The following is a 24,304-nucleotide window of genomic DNA, read 5'->3' on the forward strand; positions in this document are numbered from 1 at the left end:
ACAAACAATTAAGAGGTAATGGCATAGATACATGTGAGAGATGATAGTGGTAAAGGCTACAGAGCAGAAGTAAGGATGAAGAAAAGATCTGGGATATACTTTGAACACAGAATTAACAGCATTTGCTGATGAATAAGATGTGGGATATAAAGATTTATTTTAAAAGAACTAAGAATGACTCCCGGGTTTTTGACCAGAGCAACTTGGTGAATGATTTTGCCATCTTAAAAAAAGGTATATATTAGGAGTACAGTAAATATGGGAGGGGTGGGACCCACAGCTTTAGTTTTGGACACTTTGAATATGAAAGCCTATTAGACAGTCAAGTGGAGATGCTCTGATGTGGGATGCACTGGATATGAAAGTCTAGCATTCAGGGCACAGGCCAGGGCTAGAGATCTACATGTGGTAGTTTTTAATCCAGAGATGGCATTACGTAAGCCTCAATACTGGAAGTTGTGGCCTAGGGAATGAGTGTAATGAGAGAGATTAATGATGAGCCCTGGGACACAAGAAACTTAAAGATCAGAAAGTGGAGAAGGACTCAGCAGAGGAGACTGAGAAGGATGGATTAAGGAGGTGGGAGGGAAACCATGGGGGTCTCAGGAACCAAGTTTAAAAAGTGGTTGACTCAAGGAAGATAAGAGTTACTGTGTCAAAGAGCTGTGAAGACATCAAGTAAACTCTGGCCATTGCTTCTCTTGGTGAGCATGTCATTATTTGCCTTAAAAGCAACTCTGGTGGAATGGTCAAGGTGAAACCGGAGTGAAGTAAGTTAAGGAGAGAACAGGATATGAAGATGTAAAAACACTGGGAACAGACACTTCTATTTTATGTTCTCTGTTCTCTCAGTCTCTTAGAAGCAGTGGATATAATAGCTAAGAGAGCAGACTCTGCAGTCTTAGACTTCAGTCATTATTCTGACTGTGCCATTTATTATCAAGTCATGTAACCTCTCCAATCACCAAGTCCTCATCTACAAATTAGAGATAATAGTACAGCCCACTTCAAAATGTTATGAAGGTTGAATGAGCGATGCAAGTAAAGTTTAACCCATCACTGGCACATAATGTGTCAGTAAATAGCACCGTCACTAATATGCACAAGTACTGGCACAGCTTCCAGGCACCATACAGTTCATTATGTCTGGGAGAAATCGGTGGCATGGGGTGGTAGTTATGATGGAATACGTGTTACCTGATGCGAAGAGCTGACTCATTTGAAAAGACCCTGGTGTTGGGAAAGATTGAAGGCAGGAGGAGAAGGGGACGACAGAGGATGAGATGGTTAGATGGCATCACTGACTCAATGGACATGAGTTTGGGTAAACTCTGGGAGTTGGTGGTGGACAGGGAGGCCTGGCATGCTGCGGTTCATGGGGTTGCAAAGAGTTGGACACGACTCAGCGACTGAACTGACAAGGGAAAGAACAGTGTGTTATAATTTTAAAACTGTATGAAAACTCATCTATAGTGATTTTTCATGGATGTGTCATAATGGTTGAATAGCCAGGCAGCAGGGGGAGAATGGTTCTAGAAGGGATTTGGGGGGATCATGGTAGACCAAGAAGCTAAAAATAATGGAAAGATTTAGAGTAGACCAAGCCATATCAGGCCATGTGTAGATTGTTGTTGTTGATAAGTCACTCAATCGTGTCCAATTCTTTGTGACCCCATGGACTGCAGCACCCTGGACTTCCCTGTCCTTTACCATCTCCCAGAACTTGCTCAAACTCCTGTCCATTGAATGGGTGATGCCATCCAACCATCTCATCCTCTGTTACCCCTTCTCCTCCTGCCTTCAATCTTTCCCAGCATTAGAGTCTTTTCCAGTGAGTCGGCTCTTGGCATCAGGTGGCCAGAGTATTGGAGCTTCAGCTTCAATATCAGTCCTTCCAATGAATATTTGATTTCCTCTAGGATTGACTGGTTTGTTCTGCTTTCAGTCCAAGGGATTCTCAAGAGTCTTCCCACATAATAATATTTGAAGTAACCCTTTATCTTATAATCACAGTTACCATTTATTCTTTGCTACACATGGTGTTTATACATGTTTAGAAATTCAAGTCCCTCTCCCCCGAGCTCCTGATTATGTTGCATACCTCTGATCCTACAGTGTCCAGTATTATGGTCATGAAAAGAGTGGGCACCTCATCTACTTGTATTCCATATCCTCTATTAATATGCTTAGAGGATAAAACAGAGAGAATGGTGCATACATTAGTAAATTAAGTTGGCTACTCAGACACTCTTTAGAAACAGAGCTAAGGAAATCTCTCATATTATACCTGAATAGCCTGGAAGATTATAGCATCACCTTGTCCCACAGAGGGCTAACACTGATGTCCCTCAGGGAACATTGATTGCATGCCTTGGAGATAGTAATCTCTTATATGGATAAGTTCACCAGGTTGGGACCTGACAGGTGACCAAATCATGGCTTGTACTAAATTAGGACAGGAGTTTGCAGTGGAACTTTAGAGACAGGACCTTTTTATTGCTTGGCATGGCTTGACCCAATGGCAGTAGACGTAGAGCCCTGTTGTTATGTGGCAGGTGCCTGTCTGAAGCGGGCAGAGGGAGCCAGGTTGGTCTCCCTGTGGATACCAATGTGCGGTTATGTGTGCTTTCCTGGGCTGGTGAGCTCATCTGACTAAAGGCGGAAGTGAAGCGGAGGGGAAGCCAGGGAGATGAACAGGTAGCCCAGAACAGGGCCCCCGGGCCTGCCACTCAGGCAAAAAGCCCTCATGTTCCTGGGGACGCTCTTCAGTCTGGGTGATAGATCTGTCTGGTGTCGTTTCCACTTTTTCACAGGCTGGCAGATTCACAGTCTTAACAGTGTGTGTGTGTGTGTGTGTGTGCGCGCGTGCATACGCGCGCGCATGCACTTAGTTGTTCAGTTGTGTCTGACTCTTTGCGACCCCATGGACTGTAGCCCGCCAGGCTTCTCTGTCCACGGGATTCTTCAGGCAAGAACACTGGAGTGGGTAGCCATTCTCTTCTCACAGGATCTTCCCGATCCAGGGATTTAACCCAAACGTCCTGCATTGGGGGTGGATTCTTTACCTTCTGAGCCACCACAGAAGCCCTCTTAACAGAATACTCCTTGGAAAATAGTTTACATGGGAAAAGACAGTTTAAAGAGAAATGAGACAGAAATCCATTTTCCAACAAGAAGTATGGTAAGAATAATAACCAGTACTTTTGGGAGTATGCATTATAACCAGGCACTGCATTTTCTTCTTCTTGATTGTTTTGTTTGGTTGGTTTTTGTTTGTTTGTTTTTTTCAGGCACTATGTTTTCTTGATGTATTTAATCATGCAAGGTAAACATTAACATATCCATTTTTACAGATAAAGCACCCATGGTGCTATAAATCAGTGACAAAGCTAGGGTGTAAGCATAAGGCTCTTGGGTCCCTAAACCTATGCTCTTTCTCTAATTTCTACTAAAGGCCATAGTGAGTAAACCTGCTCACATGCCCATCTGCCCCTACAGTTGAATGTGAAACACTACTTGGGATGGGAGGATATGTTTAAGAGCGTGGGCTCTGGAACCAGGTTGCCTGGAGTCGATTCCAGCCCTGTCACTTAGCAGCTGGTATCCTACTCAGATGTGTTAACCTCTCTGAATCTCAGGTTTTTTTTTCATCTGAAATATGTTGTTCATGATAATACCTACCTCATAGAAATATTTTGAAGATTAAATAAAGATTAAATGAGCCTGAGCACTAAAACTAAGTGCCTGGCATATGAGAAGTGCTCAATAATAGCTATTATTATCAAAGCATGATTTCTGGTGTTGATACTCAGTGAACCTAGAGAAGTTATACCGACCTTGTCAGTGAGGAAACAGCTCAGATACTGCTCCTCCGTGCTGCCTGCCTGTTAATGATTTTTGGCCAATCAATGGGACTGTTTCTGATTTCTGCCCTTCTCCCCGTTTTCAGGGCTTCTTTGCTCTAGAGGTAGCACGGTAGGATAGAAAGGCAGTTTTAACATCAGAAGACCTGGGTTTGGGGTCAGGCTGGAATCATACTTGGAAACCGTGTGACCTGCGCAAGTCATTCTCTCTCTCTCTTCCTTACGGACTCCTCATCTGCACAGCGGGCAGCTTGAACTCCCGAACCTCTAGGGCCTCTTAACAGCTTCCATTTCTAGGAGCACTGGACAGAGTCACTTAACTTCTCTGATGGCTCATTTACACTGTAGCACTGCTGAACTCTCCTTGTTGCTGAGGGGCTCTGCAGAGCCCTTCTCTCAGGGAGAGCAAAGTGTTTGGTGTGCTGTGATGGGCTGTGCAGATATGAGTGCTGGTCTTTACAGAACTGTTATGAGAATTGAACCTGAGTACTATGCCTTGTCGTGTAGGCATCGGAGACTCACGGGCTTTCCTCCACATTTTGCCATGGTTGCCTACCCCCACTGGGTTGGGTGGATCCACCTTAACAAGGTGTGGGGGAACTCGAGTGGAGGATGGGGGTGCTGTACGGATGGTGGGAAAGCATCTTATTGGTTCGTGCTGGTACATCCCAAACACCAATTACTGTCACTGCTTTTAAGGCTGATATATTTATCGGGATGAGTTACAAGGAAATATATGTACCCAGGGAGAGAGGATGCTGCGTGGTCACCCCCTGTGATGTAAAATATGAGAGTCTAGGAGGGGCTGTTTTATAATTCATCAGGTTTCGCTAGTGAGTTCTGCCGGAGTCTTAGTTATAAAGGCAAGTGTGAACTGGACGGCAGACAGGAGAACCTGGCACCAACGAGACGGAGAAGCTGCCTTTGGTGCCTTCTGCCTCCTCCCTGCTTTGTTCCAATAATTTTGTGCTCGGTAAGTTCCCCGGCTTTGCAGCTAATCGTTGTTGAATAAGCTTGGCAAATGAATCTGTAGTTTGAAATATGCACTTGCTGTCAGAAGTGTGTGTCAGTGTTTGGGCTTCTGACAAATTCCACAGTTCTATTTAATGAGCAAAATAGCTTAAAAGATGAAACAAAAGCCGACAAATCAATTATTCACCTTGATCCTTGGAAGGCTGCTTTCTTTGGTTGCTAAAGTTTCTCAGGTTTCATTCTGTCAGTTTCATTTGTTGGGTGAGCTTTGAAAAGAACAAGTCTCTTTGTCACGAAATTGTTTTGCCTAGCTGCCAAAAGGAGGTATGTACAGGGCGGTTTGTCCATCCCTACCCCCCAGCTTACCCTCCCCAGCAGTCGGTGATTCTTAAAACACAGTTTGCCTGGTAACCAGCTCCGATAGAGCTGAACCTATGCAAGGCAAGATTCAAATTGCAATCTTTTGTGTGAACAGAACTGAGGGGCTGTGAATAATTGTCATTGTGGAGATTATTGTGAAACTCAGTATGGTGGTAGTCCCTGTGTTTTTGCCGGAATGGGATCAGAATGTGAGCAGATTTGCATTTGGCATGCCTGTTGGTGATGTGGGAGAAGGAGGGGAAAAAACAGACTGGATCGTTATGGAAAGAGCTATACAACCCACCCGCAGGACAGACGAATGCAGAGAGCAGGACCGTTGTATTTGTGTAACTTGGGACTGTTTTCTCTAGTTTCCTGTTCCCGTTAATAATTACCTGAAGCTGCGTTTTGGTCCGCATCTGGGTACACTCCAGATCCTGGCTCCGGGCAGGGTGAGCGCTAACTCCTGGTCAGCTAGCTGTAGGCAGTCATTTCCTCCTCAGAAGGAAAGAAGGGAGACCTGTACCATCGCGGACTCCTTTCTGCCGTGTTGTTTGCCTCTGTCCAAATCTCATGGAAACCACAGCTTGATGTACTTTTTTTTTTTTTTTTTTTGCAGTAGCAGATTTAACTGTGGTGTCATATGGCGTATTATGTATGGAAAGGAATAGCAAGACATTTTTCTGAATGTTTCAAGTGTGTCTGGCTTGTTGACATTTGCTTTATTTCACTGGCAAGGAGCTACTGTCTTCTGGACCCATAACGGTTTGTCTGTCCAAAGCATTTACTTTATGCATAATTGCACTTTCTCTTTAGATGTGGAATCTGTAGATCTGAAAAGAAATGTCCTCTTTATCCTCAAGGAAAGCAACTCGTTTTAGCATTGCCTTGATAAAAAGTACGCATCCTCCCCCTCAGCATGCTTTTTGTTTTTTCCTGATAAATATTTTGGTCACCAGTACCACTGTACTTCAAATAAAGTTGTTTCTCCATTCCTAGCACACTTTCTGATTGCACCAAAACCCAAAACTTGGCAAATTTGGAATATGGAATGTACCTTTTTTTTCAGGAACACATTTTCCAGGCATACTTCTTTTGTCCATAAATAGCTTTTCCATATTTTCCATTTCTCTGAATAAGTTCTGCTCAAAGAGCAGAGGAGTGATGTATTGTGGTTGGCACTTAGGGGTGTGTAACCTGAGACTCGGTTTCTAATTTACAAACGGCTGCCCCACAAGGGGTCTGTAAAATGTTTTTTTGTCTTATGTTCAGTTCAAAACCTCCGGAGTACAGCAGTAATGATCAAGATAGGAAATTCAGCAAATTATTGCAGGTATAAACCAATATCTGTATTTGATGGTTTGATCAGCACACTATGCTTTGTAAAGATCAGGACACATAGCTGAATGTTCCTAAAAGTGTTAATGTATCTTAATGCCAAGAACATGGCTGTAAAGTACCTTTGCAATATATTGTACATTGAATTTTACTGTACTGTATTTTTAAAAATCTCCTACCAGAGCCCCTGGTTTATTTTGCAGCAGTATCTGGGTTTTGATTCAGTGTGGTTTTATGGAGAAATAAGCAAATGAACTAATTTCCATAAACTGAGTTTCTTCTCATTTGGTGGTGATTTTTTCATCTCCACCCACCAGGAATCAGCTCCTTTAATAGCAACAAAAGAAAATTTAGCTTGAGTTATTCTCAATTAAATTTACAGGAAGACAAATATGGACTATAATAAGAACCTTCTGAGAGAGCACATACACACCAAAAAACTTGTCTCTTAAAAAAGGGTTAAAAGCCAAAGAGGTATGAACATTTTGCCTGCATGACACATGATTTCTGAGAAAGGTTGTAGGGGGTAGAAAGGGGAGAGGTTTACAGGAGCTGTTCTGAGACCTGGCTTCAGCAGCTAGCAAATGGAAAGGGCAGGGGCTTTGTGTCACTGTGGTCGCCACCTCACTCTCCTTATCTGTAAAATGGGGTCAGGGAGGTCAGGAAGATGATGCCAGAAAGGTGATGTTATGTACATGTTACCAACAGTACACTCTTTGATACAAAGGGGACCCAGTGAGAGGTAGTCATTATGGTTAGATGTCAAATTTTGTAAAATATATGTTCATTTTGATGTTGATTTTGAAAGACATATGCACATTAAAAAGGAAGATTATAAAAATTTTCTTGTTAGCAAGATATACTTCTGTCAGATGATTTTTTTGTTTTATTTTGGAAACCTAGTAAACATAATTATTACCTTTCAGTTCCCATTTCACTGATTCTTAGAATGATATCTAATGTCTTTACATACTTATTCAAAGAATAAACTTGATTTCAAATGTGGAGCATGGCGGTAAGCTGATGCCAGATAATGTATCATAGCCTTCTAAGTTATTTACCAAACAATGAATAGGCCATAATTCTGACCCTGACATTGCATTAAACTACTAATTATAACAGTAGGTATCATTTATTATACCAGACACTGCGCTGTATGTTTTACCTGCTTCTTCTCATGTACTCCACATCATGACTCCACTGAGTAGGTACTATCTTGCTTCTCAATATCAAATTAGGAAATGAGATTAGAGAAAAGTTTATTTAAATACTGATTTAAATTGGCTTATGGCAATGGAGAAATAGACATAGAGAACAGACTTATGGACACGGGGAGAGGGGAGGAGAGGGTGAGATATATGGAGAGAGGAACATGGAAATTTACATTACCATATGTAAAATAGCCAATGGGAATTTGCTGTGGCTCAGGAAACTCAAACAGGGGCTCTGTGTCAACCTGGAGGGTTGGGATGGGGAGGGAGGTTCAAAAGGGAGGGGATATATGTATACCTATGGCTGATTCGTGTTGAGGTTTGACAGAAAACAACAAAATTCTGTAAAGCAAGTATCCTTCAATTAAAAAAAAATTAGTTAAAAAAATAAATTGTCTTATGGCAGCACTTAGAATTTGAACTCACACATGTCTGCTTCTAGAATCTATACTGTAACCACCTTGGTAAGAAGATTCAGTAGGACTTGCCTAGTGCTACACGACTCCGTTTTGGAATCTTGGCCCTATAACTGCCTTGACTCCTCCCCATGTATCTAACCCTCTGTCAGAATTCAGGGGGTATAAAAAATGAAGTCGGAGACTTTCATTACTCTCATTTTTGGTCTGTGCTAACTAATCAAGGTCACATTTTCCTGAGCCATCTTTATAGTTCTCACCAAAGTATAAAATTTAGTATTAAAAGGCATGGAATTTTAGAAGTTCAAATATCTAACAAATTCAAGATAAGATCTAAAAGTTACTCTGAATTAATATTGTCCTTTGACCTGGACAGCATTCCTCTGACTTGAGAGGAGTCTCTGATGCAAGAGGCTGGGTCCATTTGGAGCTTGCTTTCTAGCCCATATTCGGGGTGAATAGGATCCCAGAATTTCTTCCCTAAACAATCCTGAGCCCATTTCCAAGGGTCGTACTGTGTGCCCACCCCTGGGTGTGAGGAAATCCGTGCATTTGCTACTGGCATGGGCTTAGGGGTGAGGCCGGGAGTAGTATTTTGTTGATCATCACTGGACTTGGGATAGCCACACGTCCGCACAAAAGGCCTTTTGTGGTGCAGGAAGGAACTATCGAAAAGAAGAGGGGCTGGCCCAGGTCCGGGGGCTTTGACTTGTTTTTTGCTTTTTTAAAAAATGTATTGTTTAAAAATGTACTTGTTTTTAATTGGAGGGTAATTGCTTTACAATGTTGTGTTGGTTTCTGCCATACTGTACTTGTATTCTTACCTTGGGCCCCCGGAATGTTAGGAATAGTCCTACGCTGCACTGAAGAATGTTTACCTGTACTTCAGAGGAGTGAAGCTAAAACTCCAGTGGGTTGGTTTTGTGGGGCTTTCATTTTTGCTTTTGACCTTTCCCCATTAAACCAAAAGAAGTCATTTGAACAAGAAAGTGGTCAAATCTATGGAGATCTCAGACTAAAAGCTTTTCAGGTTCCATTTTGGAATTGACTGCAACGTGATCCATCAAGGCCAGACATTGGTCTCTTTTCTAGTTCAGAGGCATAGACTGACTTTGGAAGGTGACGTTAGGGTCAGCTGGATTAAAACTGCCATTTGTCCATATGCCATTTGAAACTGTAGCTGCTCTGAGAGTTCGTGCTAATTTCGGGTGCCCCCCCATTAAAAAAAAATCAAAAACTTTGTTTTGGGATATAGCCGAATGTTGTGATAGTTCCAAGTGACCGGGGAAGGGACTCAGCCATACATATACGTGTATCCATTCTCCCCTGAATTCCCCTCCCATCCTGGCTGCCACATAACATTGAGCAGAGTTCCTTGTGCTATACAGTAGGTCCTTGTCGCTTATCCATTTTATTTTATTTTATTTATTTATTTATTTTTATCCATTTTAAATATAGCAGTGTGTACATGCCCATCCCAAACCTGGGACATATTTTCTACTACCAAATCTGGCAACCTTACTTTCCTTAGCTATAAAGCACGGCTGTTGGGAAAACAAAAATGAGACAACTCGTGTCCTGGTAAACAGCTATTCCCTCATCCACGTGAAAGCATCTAGCACAGTAAAAACTCAGCACGTAGTATGCCTACATCAAATGTTCCCCCAGTCTGAAAATACAGAAGTTAAACCTATGATTCTCTGATGACTAATGTCTGTTCACATTTGACAAGTAGAAATAGGACAAAACAAAATTTGTCATTTAACCTCTGAATTAAAAACTTTTAATAGAGTATGCCTTGGGTGATGGTAATCCCATCATCTTTTTATTTTTTATGCTTTATGCATCATTTGAACTTTGGTAATGAGCATGTGGAGAAGGCAATGGCACCCCACTCCAGTACTCTTGCCTGGAAAATCCCATGGATGGAGGAGCCTGGTGGGCTACAGTCCATGGGGTCGCTACGAGTCAGACACGACTGAGCAACTTCACTTTCACTTTTCACTTTCATGCGTTGGAGAAGGAAATGGCAACCCACTCCAGTGTTCTTGCCTGGAGAATCCCAGGGACGGGGGAGCCTGGTGAGCTGCCATCTATGGGGTCACACAGAGTTGGACACGACAGAAGCGACTTAGCAGCAGCAGCAGCAGCAATGAGATGTATTATTTATGTAATTAGGAGGAAAAAGGAGAAAAAGCACTCTTAGGGAACTGAATTAGAATAGAAAATGGTTATAAATATGCTGTGGATGTCCAGGAGGACTCCAGTCACATTTTTTAAAGTATAAAATACTGGGAAAGAGGTGCTTTTTGGCTGGAATAACCTGGATTAGCTTGCTTTACATACTCGTTTGCTTGTTTATTTGTCAGTTATTAATCAGTTCGTATGCATAGACTACTGCCGGATGTTCTGCTAGGTGCTGAGATTACAAAAAGCAACAGCCGTAATCCTTGGGCTCACTGTGTTTATAATCCAAGAGGACTGGGCACATGAGCCCACAGTTGTAACACAGTGTGATCCCTACTGCGCCATAACAAGAGCAGTTGAGGTTGCTTTCTGTTGCAAGGAACAGGCACCATGACTCAAACTGGCTTGATCGATAAAGGAAATGTATTGGTGATTGTAACCCAAAAGTACAGCAGTAAAAACAGCCTCAGAGGTCTGATCCTATGGCTCACAGATCTGTCAAGAAATCTGTTTCTTTGGGTTTTGACATGCTGCCTGTATTGAGGTTATCTGTATCCTAACCCTAACTGCCCTCATGGTTCCAGAATGGTTGCCAGTGGCTCCTGGACAGCTTGTTTTCTTAGTCATACCCAGCCAGAAAGTGAGCCTGAGAATGGTCCCTAAAGTTCACTTTGAATGGACTGGCTTACCCATGACCATAAAGCCAAATCACCAGCCCTTTGTGAATGTTAAACAGGATAAAGGCAGACTCCCTCTGACCTGACAAGTCTCAAAACAAAGTCTGGCAGCTGTTACTGTTAGCAAGGGATAGTGAGGAATTCCCTGGTTGCCCAGTGGTTAGGACTGTCCACTTTCACTGTGGGGGCCTGGGTTAAATCCCTGCTTGGGGAACTAAGATCCTATAAGCCATGCAGTGTGGTCAAAAGAAAAAAGAAAGAAAACAGCAGGGGATCGTGGTGATGGTGGAATGATACTTGGTCTTCAACTTGTGATAGTACAGCACACAGTGTACAGATGTCCACTAGAATTAGTGTAGTGCCGAATGGGAAGAAGGCCAAGCGTACGATGGTGCGTGCCTTTAAATACTGACACGATGAGCAAGGGTTTACCAAAAAATAAGAAAGAGGCAAGGGCTTTGAGGCAGAGGAAAAAGCTTTCTGCAGTCACAAAAGCTAACCAGGTAATTGTTTAACTCTCTGTTTATTTTCACATTGACACTATTGCAGAAGTTGCCAGCTAGAAGCAATTTTACCAGTGGTATAATTAATAGAAAACCTGATGTATCAGTCTCACCAAAACCTGTTGTTATTGGATAATAACAGTTGGGTTTTAAGCAGAGCCACAGTCATATCATTATTTTTTACAATGTGTGTACAGATTTGAAGTCAATTCGATATGAACCTTAGAATTCATCCCCTGTTTCAAAATTATAGAACTTTACAGCTAGACAACACCATTGTCATCTTTTTTTTTTTCTCCTTTTTTTGCTTTTGTGAGACCTTTTCAAGAAGTTTGGCTCACTCAGTGCCTCAGATTTATTTAGATTTTGATATCATGAAATTTCTGATGCCAAAAAATTGTATGAGACAAAAACAAAACAAAAGCATAAGACAAGTGAGGGCAGATGCGCTTACTTGCTAATTGTGTGGTATATTATCTCACTGAGAATGAAATTGACTAAAATATTTGTTAGCAAAATATCAGTGCTCCATAGCAAAATTAGATTAAATTTTGGTGTCTGTGTTATTCATAGTTTATATAATTTATTCTTTCTTTAGTTCTTCAGCCTTAGGCAATACTCACTTTTTCTTTCCATTGAAGAAGTAAAATACTTCCTGTATATAAAATTGTACTAGGTGGGCTTGGTAACAGTTTTTACTAAAACTCCTGACTCCAGATTTAATTAGCCATGTTTTGGATTGTTTTTTCAGTTTTGCAGCACAGGAGTGACAAGACTATTATTTACTTTCCATAGGAAGTGTGCTCATACTGTTCACAATTTTCTGGCATCTAAATGCAATCATAAAACATTCTCTTTTTATATCATGAAGGTTGTTAAATGCTGTCAACCCACCTACCTAGTGAGCGTGGTCCTAGATACTCATTCCTCTAGCTTCTTTCCAAAGAACATTCAGTAATGGCAGCAAAAGGAATCAAAGTTTATTTTCTCTTGCCATTTGCTTCTGGTGCAGCAAATCTGTTCAGAAAACATGAAGCCAAGCGTGGCGCTGGTCACAGCCCAGCTGTGTGAGTGGGGAACCAGAGACTTATTCAGAAAACATGCCCGAGTTAAAGAAGGCAGCAGTGATCATGTAGGAAATGCTCCCCAGGGCACCGGTTTCTTCTTTAAAAGACAGCTCTTCGGTGCAGAGCAAGAATAAACTAAAAATAGTGGAAGGGTGATGGCTAATGTTGATTTTTATTTATTTATTTTTAATATAAATTTATTTATTTTAATTGGAGGCTAATTACTTTACAATATTGTATTGGTTTTGCCATACATTGACATGAATCTGCCATGGGTGTACATGTGTTCCCCATCCTGAACCCCCCTCCCTCTTCCCTCCCCATCCCATCCCTCTGGGTCGTCCCAGTGCACCAGCCCCGAGCATCCTGTATCCTGCATTGAACCTGGACTGGCGATTTCGTTTCATGTATGATAATATACATGTTTCAATGCCATTCTCCCAAATCATCCCACCCTCGCCCTCTCCCACAGAGTCCAAAAGACTGTTCTATACATCTATACATCTTTTGCTGTCTCGTATACAGGATTATCGTTACCATCTTCCTAAATTCCATATATATGCGTTAGTATACTGTATTGGTGTTTTTCTTTCTGGCTTACTTCACTCTGTATAATAGGCTCCAGTTTCATCCACCTCATTAGAACTGATTCAAATGTATTCTTTTTAATGGCTGAGTAATACTCCATTGTGTAAGCACATACGTCATCCCAGAATGAAAAGGTGCCATTATCCCATGACACGACTTTACTTCTCATAGCACAAACCAGATAAACTCTTCTTTGTTTAGTTTTGAGGTTTCCTTATGCAGGTAGAGAAATAGCAAGATAAACTGTTTCTGGGCTGAATATCTCACCTCATTAGTAAGTGTTTTGAGTTTCTAACAAATAGGGGATGCTAGAGAGGTGTCAAGGAGACCGGTATTGACATTCAGACTACACACCGAACTCCTGGTTCTTAAATTGTTGAAATGCTTATAGTCTTCTTGGTAAATAGCTTTTCCCCCTCCCAGCTGCTTTAAACTACTCCCAACTCCAGTTCCTTTCCCAGGCCTTGATTGAGCAGCTGAAGAGCTAATTGATTAGCTAAAGATTAACCAAAGAGTTAGGTGTTAAATATTTTGACATCACTTCTGTGTAAGACCCATCTTATTTTTTAAAAGCTTGTGGCTACAATGGAGGAGAATAACAGTCAGACACAGAAACAATGTACAATTATGTGCTAAAATGTTTGAGATAGCCCTGTATAATTTTTAAAGCAGTAATAAAGGAGATATTATTTGAGGTTGTCTGGAGAGATTGGCCAGGAATTTGAATAGGACAGGAATGAAGGACAGGGCAAAATATTCAATTTTTTCATTGATTTATTTAACAAATGATAACTAAATCTCTCATGTATTTATTGCCGCTTTGCACACACTATCTCCTTTACCTCTCATAACTGCAGTCTGGGAGGAGAGGAGAATGTAAGACTTGATCACACAGCTACAAAGTGGCAGGAAAGCCCATTCATCCTGTCCATTATATGCAAGACACTGTATAAGGTGCTGGCATGGTGAATATGAAGACCATTTATTTTTACTTGTAAAGGCCAAAATGTGCAAACCCAAGGAAATACTGACAGCCCTGAAGTGAATGAAAGAGTGTTCTGGGCTTTCCATCATCAAGAGCATCATTTACAATTATGATTGGGTAATACATTTTTATCTTGTTTGCTTCGGTTGCTTCAACAGCTGTATAAAAAGTAGAAATGTGAGCCATAGAGAACCAGCTAAACTCATTACAATTTGATTGTCTAATCTTCCAGTATTAGTCTTCCTACAACCTTTGCATAAGATAGGAACCTTAGAAAAAACAATAAAGCACATTTAGCCCATTGACAAAGTCATGCTTTCTATCTTTAAATCAAAACTGAAAGAGCAAGACTATTAATGATTTTATAGCAAATCTAACTTTTTCTGACTGCTTTCAAGCTTATGCCTTACACAGCAATGAGCACATACTTGCTATGACTGAATTATACGGGGAAATGTACATTTAGAGGCCAGAGTGTAACATTACTGTCTTTCTTGCCAAAAATATCCCCCAATGAATTTCTTGAGGGCAGGAATTTGATTTCATTTATCTTTTCCTGCCCAGCATCTAACATGGTTGATTGATAGATACCAGGTAATACATCCTGTTAGGGAGGATGGAGACAGTGACATTCAGAAGTTGAGAATAATTTCTGGAGCTGAGCCTTGAAGGTGATGTAGGAGTTTACTAGCCACATGGAGAAGGGCATTGAAAGGAGATAGTGTTTGTCATTCAGTCACACAGTTGCCCAGTCATGTCCAACTCTTTGTGACCCCATGGACTGCAGCACCCCAGGCTTCCCTGTCCTTCACTATCTCCTGGAGTTGCTCAAACTCATGTTCAGTGAGTCAGTGATGCCATCCAGCCATCTCATCCTCTGACACCCTCTTCTCCTGCCCTCAATCTTTCCCAGCATCAGGGACTATTCCAGTGAGTCAGCTGTTTGTATTAGGTGGCCAACATACTGGAGCTTCAGCTTCAGCATCAGTCCTTCCAATGAATATTCAAAGGAGATAGTGTATACTGAGCAGTATTTCTGAAATGAAGATGATCACAGAGTTTGTGTTTAAGGAAAGCAAGGAAGACCTCAATGTCTTTGTAGTATTTTTTGTTCCTGGCAACTCGTTTTTCTAAACTGCTTTCCCTAATCCCTTCTCCTTTATCTTAACCCCACTCATCCTTTTTTTGTTGTTTGGTTTTTTGTTTGTTTTTTATCTTTTTTATTATTTATTTTTTTTATTATTGGGCTTCCCTCGTGGCTTCCTTTGGACAGGGAAGCCTGGCGTGCTGTGATTCATGGGGTCGCAAAGAGTCGGACACGACTGAGCGACTGATCTGATCTGATCTGATAGTCAATTTACAATGTTAATTCCTGTTGTACAGCAAAGTGATTCGGTTATACATATATACATTCTTTTTTAATATTCTTTTCCTTTATGGTTTATCATCAGATATATATATATATTTACATTGGAGGGTAATCACATTACAATGTTGTGTTAGCTTCTGCTGCCCAACAATGTGAATCAGTTTTAAGTATACCATATATCCCCTCTCTCTTGAACGTCCCTCCCACTCATCCTTTAAAAGTCAGACTTCTTCAACAAATAAGTAACAAGGAGAAAAGAAATATAGGAAAAGCACTTAAAAGATGAATCAACTAATTGTTATCAGTAAACATATTGGATCCAGATTCAAACTAAAAAAAAAATTCATGACATTTATGAGACAGTTGGAAATATAAATACCAATTGGATATTTGGTGATGTTACTGGTAATATTTTAGATGTGATAATGATATTGTGGTAATATTAAAAACAGGTCCTTATCTTTTAGATATACATACTGACATATTCACAGGTGAAACAATTTCCATCAAAATAACATGAGATGGAAAATGAGTAGGGATATAGATAAACAATAAATAAAATATAAACAAATAAGCATTAGGTTGTTTGTATCTTCCCAGAGGACATTCTTCTGTTTCCCCACCCCCGCCCCCAACCCTGCCACCAGTGGGTTTCATCTCGTTATAATCCAGATGCTCTGGGCATGTTTTGTAATTATCATGTTTACGTGGGTCACCATCACCAGAGGGAGCTCATTAGTAAGGACAGACATTTTTATTTGTCCTCCCATTGCCTGGCGTACAGGAGGGGCTCAGTGATGGCGGACAGAAGGATGGAAAGATAAATGAGTGGATACAGACCTCCAGGTTCTACATCAATGTGTGTGATACAAGCAGTGGGCTCCTTTTCATTTCCCTTAGTTTTATCTAATTCTTAAGAAACAATTTTCAATTCATGTTCTTTATGCAAAACAGTGTTTGCTCACAACTGCAAGCCAGGAATGCAGCAGCCTAATTGAAACTAGATAATTCACACATTTGCATTTAATCCTCATAGAAGTCCATGTTGTGAGGCCATGTCCTTAATTAGTATAAGATAGCACTGTTCCAAATCTATTTAGTTGTCATAGAGACAAAATATGAAGAAAAGCATTTCCTTTTTAAAAAAAAAGTTTTAACTAAATTATGGTTATCAGACCCTAATTTTTGCATGTAAATTTACAAAACTTTTGAGGAGTCCTTCATAACTTTCTTGTGACAGCCTTCTGAACACTCTTTTGGTCCTTTGCAAGTGCTTGTTTTATATCAATAGAAATTGCACTTCTAAAAAGTATGGAAGGGGGCTTGGCAGGTGATGTTGTCAATGCTCTTGCCTTTGATCCACATCGAACTGAAACAGTCAAGACAAAATCTGCCTCCTTTTTATGGTATTAAGGAGAAGATTTTAATTAAATCACTCCTCAGTAGTATACTATTTTTGGAAATATTAATTTGCTTATATAGTCAATTTTTTTCTCGAATCAATTTTAGGGAATATATGTGTTAACAATAGAAAGGAATCCATCTGTCCCTCAGAATTCTTAAATAATTAATTATCCACTCAGGAGCAAGCCAATGACATGAATTTGTAAAAACATGCATGATATCCTCTAAAGAATCTGTTTCATAGGCCAGATGGAATTTGCTGATTTTTTAAAATGAAATTTCTTCATCTATGACAACACAAATTGAGGATTTCATGAATACAGGCATGTAGGAGAGCACAAAGGAGTTTGCTTCCTTCTGTGGTATAGATACACTTCCTGATACTAAATCACAAATGAAAGGAATATGTATTCCAAAACCATCATGGTGTCCAATAGTAAGTACTGAGTATTCAGAAATAGGATATTTAGTGTAGTCTTTTATTATGTTTCTTTCTGTATATTCAGAATCTAGCACAGAATATGAAAAAAGTAAAAGCACAAGTACAGATTATTAATAATAATCTGGTGTCTCTGTGCATGAGTCAGAAGGCCTTCCTCTCTTTCTATGAAAATTGTACCCAGCTTCAGTGTCCACCGCATCTATGATGCCAGATGTGGCCAGTGCTGTCCACTTAAATCTCTTCTCTTCTTCGTCCAGGGACTTCAGTTTAAGCTTCATCATTCCTTTTTTTTTTTTTTTCCCAGTTCATTTCCTTAGGAGATTGTAAAGTGAGTCGGAGGCAGAGGCCATGCTTCCCCCCTCTTTCTTTAAATTTCTGCACCTGCTTAACAGATCCAAGACCAACTAGAAGGAACTTAGCTACTTCTGGTGAAAACAGCACTAATTTCTCCAGCACAGACCCTACAAATTTTGGACAAGTTGGTTGCATTTTTGGACCACACTGCCATGTGCTCATATGGATCAACTTCATATTTGGGACAATTATTTGTAAAGATGGCATTGATATGCTCCTGGGGACTAGGAAACTAAAATTCAACCCAAACCTCGGGTCTGACAGAAATGAAAATAGAATTCTGTTTACAAGTAAATTATGCCAGCTCCTCGTCCTCCGCCCTCCAGCAATGTACGTCAGCCTGCATGCCAGACACTTAGAAGGCTGTAGTACGCTTAGGTATGACAGTTTGCATATCACCTTTAAATGGCAATAATTCCATTTCAAAGGGCAAATGAGGGGGAAATGCCCTTGAAAATTCACTGGATGCACTGAGAAAAGGTTATCTAATCTTTAGGAAAAAAGACAAAAGCTTATTTTAAGAGATCTTTTTTAAAATATAATCTCCTTTGTTTTGTTTATATTTTATTCACTCTATTTATTCTCATAAATACATGCAGCTTTAATGATTAAAAGGCAGATATGCAAAGGAAATATATAAAGCTGACCCTGCATCCCAGGTTGCCCAGGCCAGTTCCAGTGTATGTATGTCTGGATTTGGAAGATTACTAAATATAAGGTAAATGTGGCTGGAATGAGATTATTGTGTTAAGATGTGGTTGGAGAAGGAATGAAATCGTACCAGATCTTGATACAATAAGAAATATATATCAGTGCTGATTAATAGGCTTTCAGAACACTTTCTCAAACTGAGAGACAAAATATTCAGCAAATACACATTCTCAGCTTTTCAAAATGAGTCTAAACCATAAAAGAAGTGAGGGACACAGGCCTTTTAAGGAAGATTGATATACTTTCCAATCTGATTATTTACTAATGCAACAAATATTCATTGAGTATGTTCTGTGTGCCAAGCACCAGGTTCGAAACTGGCTACGGTAAGTTTTCTGAGGTCACGTGTGCTTTGGTCTTCCTTCATTTAATCCAAAACTATCCATGACCTTATTCTTTCTTACAGTTTTAACTACTACCTCTAGGCATGTAAAAGGCACCCAATTCTACCTGTCCACCCCCAGAATCTTCTAGTGAGTCTAATCTTGGATCTCATTTTAAAGGAAGGTGAGGTGTGACGACTCTGCTCCACCCACTCTGTGCCAGCCGTTTCCACTCTTACCCCACCCAGAGTCACCAGCCACCATGAAACCTACAAAAGTTATAATATACAGATACACAGTTCTTTGCAATTATATAACCTCCCTAGGTAGTACAGTTGTAGGTGTGAAAAATGTCTAAGTGTTCCTTCATATCACTGCTGCCTGTTTGGGACTGGAGAGTCTTGTGGACTAACGTGGACCAGCCTGCCAGATGACTGGCTGTGTGCCAACAGACCCTTTCTTGGTATTGATGATGGCAACGCTGTTTGCCCACTGACTCCTCATCGCGGGCCAGATACTGTGCCAGGTGCCTTCTGTCTGTAATAGTTCTTCCTTTCAGTAGCTCTAGAGATATCACTACTGCCATTACATCAACGAGAAAGCTGAGGTCACAGAAATATCTTGCCCAAGGTTTCAGGTCTAGTAAGTGGTAGGAGTCAATATGAGAATCCAGATCTGTTCAATTCTCAGTGCAATGCTGTTTTCGATTGCGTTTCAGCAGGAGTGAGTTAATAGCTTTTAGGGCCTCAGTCTTTCATTTGGATCTTTCATTTTGGAATGGTAGGGATAGATTCTTGTGTCTATCTGCCTCAGAATTAACAAAGCTCTTGACAACTGAGGTTACTCAAGGAAAATAACAGCCTTGGAGATATTGTTTCCTGGCTAAACAGTGGGGAGGGATCCAGGCAGTAAGGTTAATGGAATTATCAGCCCACAAGTGGTTTATGACCCAAGCAACACCAGAGCATACAATCTGCAAAGGAACTTCTGGCTAAGGAAAATCAATGAACTTTCATTTATTCATTCGATCAATACTATGCAAGCTTCTTCTGTGTGCCACACACCTAGTATCTGCACTAATAATGCAAATACAATGCACATTTTCAACAGGGTATCCTACTGGCTCTCATATATATTTAATAGAAAGCTTGCCTTGGGAATTAATGTACCCTTCCAATTTATAGGGAACTTTCTAGCCACATTAGTCACTAGCAGGAGGAACAGTGAAAACAACAGTCTTAACCTCTGAGGTAAGGTTTTGCAGCAACATGGTATGTTATACTTATTGAGGGCAGCATCTGAATGGAAAAAGCAAAAGCACCTTCGCTTTTGCTAGAGTCTAGGGCTCAACTCTCAGCTCTGGCATTTAATAATTACCGTGTAATTCTAAATCTCTAGTAGCCTCAATTCTTCTTCCACCGGGGCTTCCTTGGTGACTCAGTTGGTAAAGAATCTGCTTGCAATGTGGGAGACCTGGGTTCGAACCCTGGGTTGGGAAGATCCCCTAGAGGAGGGCATGGCAACCCACTCCAGTATTCTTGCCTGGAGGAGCCTGGTGGGCTGCAGTCCATGGGGTCACAAAGAGTTGACTGAGCGACTAAGCACAGCACACACAGCCTCAATTCTACAACTGCAAGTAGGGATGTTACTGCCCATTGAGTTGGTTGTTTTTTTTGCTTAATTGTGTAACAGATTTTTATGGAATATTCAGTCAGTCAGGAAAACAGACAGCACCGTACGTATTTTAAGCAGAAAGGGATATAATTTAGGGTATTAACGTGCTTAGAAATCGTTGAAAGGGTTGGAGGAATGATAGTCGAACAGATACATCCAAACTGAGAAACTGCAGCAAGCCGTTGCCTGGGCCATAGATTCTTTGCAGCCCTGAAGCTGGAGACCAGCAGAGTGAATTGTGGGATCTGAGGAAACTGTGAGAAGCCATAGCAGCACAAACTCCTCTGCCAGTCTGCCACCACCCTTCCATATCACAAAACTTGTGCAAGGTACTGATTGAAACAGTGTAGACTGTAATCCTGCTAGCAAGAGATCCTTTTAGCTCCTGTGATACAGTGGAGCGTTGGGGTAGGGGATTAAGGATTGGTGCCCAGGACCAATATATGACAGCCAGACAAACACCTTCCTTGTATAGGAATCGTTCTGCAGGTACAGGAGTGAACAGAGATGAAATAGTCTCCTTGTGTGGCTCACATTTAATTGTGGGAGATTAAATTAGTAAATATCTTGACACTTTTAATAGAGGCAGGCATAGAAGAGATATCTTGGATATAATTGTTCCCTTCTGTTAAGTCCCACACTGGCCCACTCTTGTCTCCTTTCTATGAAATTTCTGACAAGGTAGATAATTCAGATGAGAGATACAAGAGCTGAGAGTGTGCCTTTGGAGCCACAGGGTGAGGTTTTAATTGACAGTGCTTGCCTTTTGTGTGTAGAGCCTCATTTTAGTTTGTATTGACTTTGAAGGCCACTTAGACATGCTGCACAACATATATTTTCTCAGTAGATAGTATAGACCATCTTTAAAGACATTTATCAGTAGCAGTTTATATTAACTCAGTCCGAATACATTGAAATACAAATGTCCCATGGAAGTGCAAACATTGCCTCCTCACTGTAGGCTTGAAGATGAGAGATGAACATGTCAGGGCATGCACTGATGTCTTCATTTACATGAAAAATTCATTTGCTCTGTCTTGAGGATTTGCCAGTCACCTTCAATCTGCCTCCAGCAGGAGGTCACTGTGCTTTTGTATCCTGTCTTGATACAGGAATGTATGGTAGACTTAATCCACTTAACCCCCGACTGAGGCAGCTCTGCGGTGCCCTGTGCAGCCTGGGGTGGGAGCTATCTCAAGTACTTGCAGTTGCCTTTGTTCTTAATCTGAGCTGTGAGCCACAGTGGGGAGGATACCTGCTCTGGAGAAATTGTGAGGCGTGTATGTATAGGGAGAAATGGAAGGGGGGAGGGAGGTCAGATAGTATCCTTTCACCACATTTCCACCTGCACCCACACACTTACTTATATACCTCAATCCTTTCTCTTCCTGTCAATACTGCCTTGATAATTTTTATGTATGCCGCCTTAAATGTCAGTGCATGACTTTATCGAGGGTCACATGAGCAGTGTTACTTACCAATATGAGATGTTACATCAAATGCACTCCTGGTAGAAAATGTCTTTCGGTAACTGTCCTGAAAATTGTTAAAAGAAATGTGGGTCCTTATATACAAATTTATGTGCAAACTACCCTTAAAGGCAGCAGCCACTGGGCTCAAGTTGATGGAGCACAAATAGGAATCAGATCTCTGTGTCATTAGACTTTTCACTTTTTGAGTAGCCACAATTATGGATTTTGGTATGAAATTTCTCAATTTTTAACTGTTAACCCTTGATTGATCTTTATGAAAACACCACAGAGTCAAAGATGACATAATTGTGGGTCACACATGGTTTGCCTGTTGCTTGTTTGTGACCTGTTTAATAATATCTTCTGTCATAGAACCTGAACAATGTTCTCACATATTATTATTTTTGTGTATTCTCTCCACTGAGCTAAGAGCTCCTTAAGGACTAGGTTGTGTCTTATTTCTCTAAGAATGTCAACTACCATGGTTCCCAGGACATAGTAAGTATTCAAAAAAACAAAATAAAACCCCGTGGTTTTGCAAGTTTTTTTTTTCCCCCCCACAAGTGTTAGCCTCTATTTACTCTCAGAAATAATCTTTTTGTGTCTTAGTCTACTCAGATATACAGTACTTATTTTGTAAAATCCCAATATGAGTCACCATAATAGTAATAACTAATACTTGCATAAGTATCTTAGTTTGGAAGCTTGACAGTTAACACTTTTAAGGACTTATAATAGTCTATCTGTGGTAGGAAAAATAATCTAAACTCATTATCACATTTTTGAGGTTCTGTTTACAGATTTAGTTTATTCGGAGATAGTATGGTGTAAAAAGAGTGCTTTTAGACTCTAGGGGCAAATGTGGGTTTAAATTCTATTGCTGTCATTTGTCAACCATGTGAACTTGGGCAACTAATTTTGTTTGTCTGGGCCTCACTCTACTCATCTATAAAATGGTAATAATACCTACCTCATAGGATAGTTGTAAGGATTACAGTGAGTAATGTACATGTGATCTTATAAGATCTTACAGATCTTATTTAATAGAAATTAAATATTTATTCTTTGGGGAAAAAAGGGCATCTCACTTTCTCAGTCATTGACTCATTAAAGCTTATATGCACACAGGAAGTAGGGCTGTATATATATTTTTAAAGCAAAAATAAAAATGATTGCTACATGTGCTGTGCTGTGCTCAGTCACTCAGTCCTGTCTGACTCTTTACAACCCTGTAGACTCCACCTGCCAGGCTCCTGTGTCCATGGGGATTCTCCAGGCAAGAATTCTGGAGTGGGTTGCCATGCCCTCCTCCAGGGGAATCTTCCCAACCCAGGGATCAAACCCAGGCCTCCCACATTGCAGGCTGATTCTTTAGCATCTGAGCCACCAGGGAACCCCCTATCTAGTACATATGAAGACACAAAACTTTTCCATATTTGGATAACTATATAGACCAAACTTAGAAAACCAAAGTGGAATGTGTAAGCCTGATATATGTTCCTGATGGTTTTTTATTAGTAGTAACTTTTAACCTTATACCTTTGACTCAAAGTTCAAAAGCTGATTCTGCTGATGTTCTTAACTTGGGAAACTAGATGGTCCACCATGATTCCAGGCACAGGAACACATTTCTGGAGGTATGAGTTCAGCGTTAACATGCAGATGTCTGAAGAACATCCAGAAGGAAGCATGTAGCAAAGTTAGGTGAATTAAAGTCTTTAAAGAGGAGAAATGTGGGGTGGAGATGGTAGCTGAATGGAGAAGAGATGTGCTCGTGGAAGAGAATACAGAGTGATAGGAGCAGGGAGTAATAGAAGGCTTTGGCTAGCCTTGGAGAACTCTCCTATTAGGCTGGAATTATAGGAATCTTCTGGCTCCACTTGAGCAGACATTCCAGTCTGAGAGCTTCCAGTGTAGGTTTTAGCAAATAATGAGTCCAGCACCGAGGGGGGCACACTCAAGGCCACAAAAGGAAAAGGACGGGCAGGATCTCTTAAATAGTTTACAATCAAATTGGCCACATATAGAAAACAATTACATATCAATACAGTTTAGTGTAAGATCAATGCAATACAATATAGATCCACACAGTGTAACATGGAGTCATCCTGACTGACGGGAGTCTTCAAGAATTTGGAGAAGGGAGAGGTTCAGCCCCGATCTTCAGTATGTGGATTCAAGGGCCAGACTCTGGAGCCAGAGTGTCTGTCAGACCCCAGGTCAATGACTAACAGCCTTTCTGCTCAACTTCCCTGTCTATAAGATGAGGGTAATTCTTGCTCCACAGGGTTTTGGTGTACAGTGAAAGGCGGAGCCTCACTGACAGGCCAAACTGGATGAGTAAGACTATGAGAAGAAAAGCAAAACCTGGGAGAAGTAATTCTCTGG

General features: G+C 40.7%; 1 protein-coding gene across 5 annotated transcripts in view; it reads left to right on the forward strand.

Annotated features, from left to right (window-relative positions):
• Positions 1-24,304, forward strand: part of DLG2 (discs, large homolog 2 (Drosophila)) — a 2,340,373-nt gene that overhangs the window by 2,118,145 nt on the left and 197,924 nt on the right. Inside the window, exon 1 of one of the 5 annotated variants that reach the window (XM_010853195.1) lies at positions 4,282-4,836. The exons of the other annotated variants lie outside the window; for them this stretch is intronic. The gene's annotated coding sequence lies outside the window, so the exon portion shown is untranslated. Of the gene's footprint in view, positions 1-4,281; positions 4,837-24,304 lie in introns of those variants that run through there. 5 annotated transcript variants of the gene reach the window in all.

Source organism: Bison bison, unplaced genomic scaffold (genome assembly GCF_000754665.1).
Source record: "Bison bison bison isolate TAMUID 2011002044 unplaced genomic scaffold, Bison_UMD1.0 scf7180017864324, whole genome shotgun sequence".
Taxonomy (NCBI): Eukaryota; Metazoa; Chordata; class Mammalia; order Artiodactyla; family Bovidae; genus Bison; species Bison bison.